Source organism: Hipposideros armiger, unplaced genomic scaffold, assembly GCF_001890085.2.
Source record: "Hipposideros armiger isolate ML-2016 unplaced genomic scaffold, ASM189008v1 scaffold_151, whole genome shotgun sequence".
Lineage (NCBI taxonomy): Eukaryota > Metazoa > Chordata > Mammalia > Chiroptera > Hipposideridae > Hipposideros > Hipposideros armiger.
The window spans coordinates 1,413,961-1,422,671 of record NW_017731501.1 but is presented as its reverse complement, the minus strand read 5'-3'; positions in this window follow the sequence as shown (position 1 = coordinate 1,422,671).

The following is an 8,711-nucleotide window of genomic DNA, read 5'->3' as shown; positions in this document are numbered from 1 at the left end:
GCCGACTTATCCCATGGAGAGGACCCTCAGGTGGTCAGAATTAAATCAGAACTTCTGTTACTGACTTGGCTCAAGTCGATACTTGTCCCATCTGGTTGAAATGAGAGGGCATATTCTTCTGTTGTACAAAGGAATAATAATAATAATAATAAAGCTGAGGAATTAAAAATCAACTCTGTAAAAGAACTTCGGTGGTTCAAAATTCCCTGTGGATTTTAGGAAAAAAAATAATAATTTCTTAGTTGTCACTTTGAGCAGCACCATGGTGAGGGTTCTTCAGGTTTTTACGTTTTTTTTTGCTGGTTTCATAAGAATGGCCAGAAAAAGAATGATATAGAGAAAGAATCTGATGAGAAAAGTTTTTAGAAGGGTAACAGCAGTCTTCTACCAAGCTGGTCTTACAGGGTTCTGCTCAGAGCCCTTAACAAGCCTGGCATCCTTTGCTTTTTCCCGTGTATGGCTTACTCATTTCAAACAGCATATATTGGATGCTTTCCAGTAGACCAATTACTGGGGACATAACTGCTAATCAAATGTGCCCCCTCCCAAATCTATGATGTCCCTTTTGTATTATAAAGTAATATATGTATATTAAAGAAAATTGGGTGGAAAATCACCATTTTAATATAACTGCTACTAATATTTTGATGTATTTTCTTCCTGGATACATAAAATATGTATGTGGTTGTAATAGTACTGAATATAAAAAAAAAAACATTTTTATCCTGCTTTTTCTGAAATGTTATTAACACTATTAGCTAGGGTGCTAAAAGGCAAAAGGAAGGGTTTCTTAAAAACATCCTAAAGTCAGGAGCATGGATAAATCAATGCAAATGAAGGCCTTGGGTGTTTTGAGGAATCACCTTTAGGGCTTTGTTTGGTCGTTCTAAGATGCTCACCATCCTCCTGCCTCATTCCTCACAACAGAAACCCAAAGCCAGTGTTGTCCAGGGTGGAAGAGCTAAGGATGCACTGACTATCCACTCTTGCACAGCCCACTTAGATGTAATTTCTCAGGAACCAGTTGCCAAGCTAAGCTCCCACCTCCTCCTAAGGGGACCTGGGCCTTGCTGGGTTACAGGCAAAGAGCACCCAGTGGTTGGAGGCACTGCTTTTCTCTTCTGTTTTTCTTTGAAGCCTCCTTTAGTGCAGCCCAGGGAGAGGTTATTGTTTGAGACTATCGTCCGGCTCCATTACATCTTTCAACTCCAAACCCTTAAAACACCCCACACCCTTGCAGCAGAGAGAACAGCCTGTGAGGAGACAGACCCCAGTGCCTCCGCCCAGAGTTTGCCTCCCTTTGTACCTCTCACTGGATTCACCCAGGCGCTGCGGGTGGATCCACATGTGTGGGGCCTGGAGCTTGTGCCTTCTGGGAGCCTGCCTTACAGGAAAACAAGTAAATGCATTAGACAAAACTTGTTACAGTGTTTTGGGAGGGTCCCAAGCAAGTGAGAGGCTACTTCACTTCACTTCACTTTGTTTCACTTCATTTCACTTCACTTCATTAGGGTCACAGTAAACCCACCCCTGGTCATCATCTTCAAAGCCCTGCCCCGGGGAGGTGGCTGCCCCTTCTCTAATTTGTCTCAAGGGAGAGGGGGTCAGGGGTGGGAGACTAGCCCTGGCTCTGGCCCTTGGTGCTGAGCACTTGCCCTACACATAGGCTGGTATTTGCAGAATGAATGTAACAAAAATGACAGGAAGAGTTAGAGAAAACAAAGATGATGTAAAAATTGTTAGGACTCTAAGGTAAAGTGCCTGAGTCTACTAATAGGAGTAGAAACACAGAAGGAATTTATGAATGCTACCTTATGAGCCGGAAGAGCTTATCTAACTAGTTACAAGTCTGTCCCTTGCGCTTCCTAATCCCACATGTATTAAGTGGTCTGGTATAAGGAAGGTGATTATAACAGTGCCCAGCACCTAGTAAGTGCTATGTTTGATATTATTATTACAAATAGTCCAAATGGGGGGTGGGAGGCTGGCCTTAGTCATTAATAAAAAAGGTTTTCAATGGAAGTTCAGGCTCTTTCATCAACCCTGAGTTCTCTTTCCCACATAGCAAGAATAGTGCTTTTAAATGTCCATCCAATGAGGGTGCACAGCCTCGGGGGCCAATATCCTATGTTAACACACATAACAAAGCATCTAAACACATGGTCAGGAGTGAAGGCATTGGTCTTTCAAGAGAGGCTCTGTGCTGGCTAACACAACCTAGCATCTGTTCCAACAAGGTGATTCCTACAGGGCTTACCCAGCCACGTAACATTTGAAATTTCCTTTCTGACTATCAGGCTTCTAAATCAAATGCAATGCATTGATTGTAGCATTTATTGAGCTCCTACTATGTGCAAGACTATGGGCTAGTGGACAGGTGAGGTATATGACATTATTGTAATAAGACCTAAATTCTTGTGTACCTGTTTAATACCAGGCACCATACAATGTGCTTTGTGTCCAGGAGCATGTTAGATGCTCAGAGCAGTCTTTGAAATGGAAGTGGTTGACTTCATCAGATAAAAAGATCAACAGAATCAAGATGTTAAATAATTTTTTTGAAGGTCATATGCTAATAGATACTGGAGGTAGAATCCAAACCCCCACCCCCTCCCTTGCTTTTAACTGCACTTTTCTTCTTTTTTAAGCCACTGTATGTTCCTAACTTATCCTTAAGGGGGTCATAGAGTTGGAGAAAACAATCCAATTCTGTCTTGTTGCTTCAGCATCTCTGTGTGTCCTTAATTGGAAAGATTTGGGATCAAAATAAGTTACTAGATGGTATTATTTCTTGGATTGAAAAGCAGTTGGAGTCATAGATATTTCCCTGTTATTTAGAATTCATTTTCAGTGTAGAAGTAATTCGTGCTCATTGAAGACAATGTATTAACACAAAAATAATTAATTAGCCATAATCGCATTGTCCAGAGATAATAATTGTTAACGTTTTGGTGTACACTTTCTCATCTTATTTACACATGATAATTTGTTTATATATCAGTTCTCTGATATAGTTAAAGAATAGTTTGAATATTTAAACATTCTGTAAAACAGAAGTTTGATGACTTCCTAATAGTCCATCACATGGAGAGATTGTAATTTATTGATCTGTTCCTTAATTTCTTTATTTCTCAGACAGGGCCTCCATAAGAGTGTGTGTTCTGTGTGTTGCACAAGGGCTGCTGTCTGAGGGGATGGGGAGGCTGAAAACAGCGGGAGCTTTGCTGCCTCCCAGGATGTCACCCGCCCAGGCTGCAGGCTGGAGGGCAGGTGGAGGGGGGAACAGATCAGAGAAAGTCATTTTCTAATTAACACAAAGGCTCTGAGAGGCCGGCAGCGGCCTTGATGATAGATAATACTCTGCTGAATTGGATATAGAAAGTTTTGGAGTATTATCTGCTATTGGCAATTTCTACTCAGAGAACACGCTATCACCTGCATTAATGTCTGTGCCTCTTTTTCCAAATGAAAAATATTAAAACTTTATATTACTGTAACTTATTTTTACCGTGAATTCCATTGCACCATTTTTTTTTTTAAGCGCTGTAGTTACTCAGAATCATTGTTCTTCAGGCAATGAGAGATTTTTCCATTTCTCTTTTATTTCCACAATGCAGTGTCATGGGTATTTTCAATGTGGTAAAAATATACAACCATTAAAGATCATTTTTAGCCATGGCAGCTATTATCGATTGAAAGTATACTAAAACAGTATGCAGAGTCATGCCAAATCCTCAGGTTTCTTATATGATTCCAGGGGATTAATGAGACTTTTGTAAAGCTGAGACATGAGATTGTAATGCTGCGTGGTGCTAACTTTCCCCAAAATGATTCTGGCGGGGGCAGGAGGTTGTCATAGTTTCATAGTGTCCGGCTCCATTATAGATAATAATGCAGGATTGTAAAGGGAGAAACTAGTGGTGGTTATGATGATTCTTTTTAGATTAAGAATTAAATGACATTTATTTTGGAAATGTTTCTCTAGCTGTCTTTGCCACAGGAAACTTGTTGGACTAGAAATTACCTAATACATTTTGCATGTCCCAGAGTTTTGGCTAATGCACCAATCTATTTATTAGAACATCCATTTACATGATATAAATCTGCTCTGAGCACAGCTCGGAGACCAGACACCCTGGTTTGGAGTTACTGCTGCTTTCCCAGCCGACATCCGGGAGCAGGCCTCCCCGGGGCTGCAGCTGACATTTTTAATCCTCTGCTTTGGAGCAGAGAGGCTGCAAATGTACAGACCTGTGCTTGGGGCTTGCCTAGAGCCAGACTTTCATTGTCAACCAGGAAATGCCAGGGAAATAGAGATGAACCGTGACTTAATAGAAAGGTTTAAGTATGGATGCTTGCCACTACTGTGATCATGATAGCAACTTCATCTTATTTTTCAACTAAGAAGTGTGGGTTTTAGACATTCGTAAACATTAAAGAAACATGTGGCAGTAACAATGGTCTGTGAATCATGGTGGAATCATGTAGTACTTTGAAGAACCTTACTTCAATTTTAATTCAGTTTATCCTGCAAGAATAAATGTTGTCCTTCACATAGAAACATTGATGTAAGACAAGCATCCTAAGTAATAAATAGGTATGTGGAGCTTTCAGTTTGTTTGATTTTCTCTTTCTTTCTTTTTCATCTTTGTAAGATTTGTGAGTCTGTGTAGTGAGTGGACCTGTGCCCTTGGGTCTAGTTTTGAAATATTGGACACAGCAGCGAGGGGAAGCAGCGGAGTAAAATTTGGAGTCACTTAGGAGCTAGGTGACTCTGGTAAGTCACCTCAGCTCTTAGAGCCTCAGTTTCTGCACCAGTAAAATAAAGACGCAGGTTGTCAAGAGGATTAAAATGTACAAGTTCTATTGCGGTGTTGGTCACTATAAAGGTAGGAAGAGGAGCCCATGCCATAACCAGCACAGGACATGACAGGGAATAGGTTCTCATGCTCCCTGCACCCCTCTCCACCCCTACCCCCGCCCCTTGTCACATATTGCACATACCAAGAGCCAGGAAACCTATGCTCTGTCACTTAGCTATCACCTGTTAAGACTGTGAGAAATTCATGGAAACCCCCAAATTTACTTGGCTTTCAGTTTTTTCAATAAAAAAATAAGGGTGGGGGGAGGGACTGGAGATCACTCAGGGTCCTTTTGGAGACAAACTTCTACAAGTCTAGAAATAAATGCAAGGATCTAAGAAACGGGATTCTGCCTCCTCACCTGTGGGGATCAGTGGAGATAATGACTTAGCACTTTGGCCAATTCTGCTAGCTTTTCCCCAGCTGGTCTTCTTCTTTCTGGTTTTGACCTTTTGATTTGAACTGTCAGCAAGTTGATCAATGATACACTTTGTATGACTCATTTGGTCAATATAAGGTGCTACCGAGCCACTTTTTCTTTTCCTGTAAACAACACTTGTTTATGAGCCTAAAGGGGTTGGTAGAAAGTATTGTATTCTCACTTAACATACACAAACAGACACACAGACACACACACACACACACTCCAACAGTGATGCTGTACTGTAAGGCCTAAGAGAGAAGATGAGTTTTACTTATTTCAAACCTGTCCTTCCCTTGGGTGAGGGTCACTAGACTACTGCCCAGGCCCAGAGTGACTGCATGGGACAATGTACCTCGCCCCTCTCTCCTGAATAACATTCAATTTCGAGCTTTCTGCCTTTAATGACACCCAAGTGGCCTAAGCAAGGCTTCAGCAGTGTGACCTTTCCAGTGCTTTGTTCTGGGAGCCTGCAATGGTCCAGTTGCCTCTCCCTGGCCTTTGTGTGGTTGGAAGGCCAGCATCCTAAGTGCTGTTCAATTGTTTTAATGAGAGAGAGAGAGAGAGAGAGAGAGAGAGAGAGAGTTTCCAGTCCCAGAAAATGGAGAGTAAGTAACTCACCTTGATTTCATCGGTGAAGGTCATTTACTCATGATTTCATGAGTGGCTAAAAATCCTTTGTCTTTTCTTTTCTCCCCTCTGTCCCCGGACAAGTTGTCACCTGATAGGACATTTCAGTAGCATTGGCGTGTACATAGCTTTTGCTCTAACTCTGTCCCATTCATGTGGGGTATGCAAGAAAGCAAACTCATGTCCTCTGAGAGCCACCTGGCCCAGCACCTTGCCCTCAGCCTGCCTTTCAGCCCAATGACCCTGATGGCAGCCTGCCTTTTTCAAGGTCACCAGCATTGGAGACACCACAATCTCTTTTCATCACCCGCTGCCAATATTAAATGGGAACCTGTGTTTTTGAAATGAATGTTTGGGAGAAGATGTTATTTTCCCTGACACCAAAAAGTACATCTGCATATTCAGAAGCACTGAGAGATAAATGTGTGGATGATTATCAGTGTAAATACTGTGTCTCTGATCAAGGAAAAAATAAGGGTAGGGGAATAAAAGATGTGGGAGCTTTCCACGTAATAACCATTTTTAAAAACTAAAAGCTATTTGAAAAAAAATGCAAAAATGCAGGACTCGACTGCCTAACTTCCAATCCAAGGTTTGAGCGGGGAATCAATGGTAAGTTTTCCCGGCAACTATATAATATAAATCAATCTCCTTAATAAAACTCTTTAATCCAAAATGCCCCCCTGCTCCTGACTGCAGCATTTATAATAAGACCTTTTATTACAATTATGAACATAGAATACTGGAAAATATCTTCTATTTGGCAAGCAGAGCTGTAATACTGTACTCAAGAATTCTCTTATTAAAATGCACACACACTTTAGATTTATTGGTCTTTTGTCTTGTTGCGTTAAGTTCTTAAGCTGATTTTTGATATTACTCCTGTGGCATTTTAAAGCTTTTGTGCTTAAACTGCACATTCTTCTCCAAGCACAGATATTTCAAGCACAGATATTTCAAGATTGTTTTTTTATCAAAGAGATAGGGTGGCTAAATGATGAATGAATGTATTTACCATGTAACAGAGGAATAAAACACGCCAACATTTTTCTCCTGAAACCAGATCTTTTTTATACTTCAATAATATATTTTAATATCTCCTCCTCTTTGGAACAATGTATGTATGTGTGTTTCCCCTTATTTTTCTTGACTTAGGGTCAGAGTGACAATTTGATATGAACAGGGCCAGAAACCCTGGCTTCTACGCTCTCTGTGCCCTTTCCTGCCTGCTGGAAGTAATGTGTTACATGACTTCTGAGGACATTTCAATAGCTTCCATGAAGCCCTTCCTCTCTCTTCTTTTTATTTATTATTTATTTATTTATTTATTTATTTATTTATTTATTTATTTTATTGTTAGTTTCAGGTGTACAGAACAATGCAATAGTTATCCTTTTCACCCCTCACCAAGAAACAACCCCCCTTCCCCCATCCACTGCCCTCCCTCCCCCGATGTCATGCTTATCTATTACAATTCCATTGACCCCATTCCCACTCTCTACTCCATGTCCCTCCCACTTCATGGATGGGGTAGAGGCCTGATCACCGCACTGTATTTCTGAAGCTGATGTTGAGTAATAATGTATGTCAACTATAATGATATATACATATAGTCACGGGACGTGGAGTAGAGTGGGCAGGAGAGGTGTAGAGAGCAACACGGTGGCATTTCTAACAGAAGGTAGCCTGTGGTCCATTACCTGTGCTTTAGACCTGGGATAGGTCCTCTGAGGTCAGTGTGAGCAAGAAGGGACAGAAGCTGGGCTCTAGGCTGGGAGGATTCATATGGTAAAGAGGAGAACTGAGGCATTCTAGGTAAAAGAGTGGCAGAAGTAGAAGGAGCCCATGGAGGAGTTAGGAGACCTGGCTTTTCATCTCTACTCCATGCCTGTGCCCCAGCCTTCTGGGTGGCATGGGCAAGCTACATACCTTTCTGAATGTTCCTTTCCTCAACAGTAAATGGAGCAGTTCAATGACTTATCCATTTAAGAACTATGTTTTGAGCACCTGCTGTGTATCAGACACCCTGCTAAGCATCATGGGTATCACAGTGAGCAGCACAGATGACGATGTATGCCTGCAAAGAAGGTAGCCTTCTGGGGGAAAAATCACCAGTCATCAGGGACTCATCATATTGGGAGTGAAGTTTTCTGACAGGGAAGTGTAAGGGCCATGGGAATACCAAGGGGCAGAAGCTTCCTGTAGGAGAAGGCATCTGAGTGGAGACTAAAAGGAAAATAGAGGTTAGCTAGTGAAGGTGAGATGTGAGAAGGCTCTTCTGAACAGTGGGGCAATACTCTTGTTTGACTGTAACACCAAGTTCAAAATGGTGTCTCTGACACTCTGTAACGTTAAGAAGATCCAGCAAGTTCTACCATGAACAGAAGAGCTACTAACTATGTGACCTTGAACAACTTTTTTTTTTAATCTGTAATATGGAATAATGATAGCATGAATCTCATTGGGATATTGTGTAGATTAGATGAGGTGATGTATGTCAAGCCCTAGGCAGAGTACCTAGATTGTAGTAAGGGATTGAGGAATACTAATTACTGAATTATAATTATTACTACCTCTTCCAAGCCGTTAGGGACCCTGTGAGTCACCAGACTTCTTGCCACCAGTGCTGGTGCATACCTTTGCCAAACATTGTGGCCCTCTCTCAGGAGCTGAAGGTCCCCAAAATGCCAGCTTTCTAAGAAATTGTCATGGGATTAGTTTGTGAGCAGTTGCTTGCACTGGCTCAGCTTTTCTCCCTCTTTCTAGGGCTTACTGTTTAGTATCATTTCTCCCCCTAA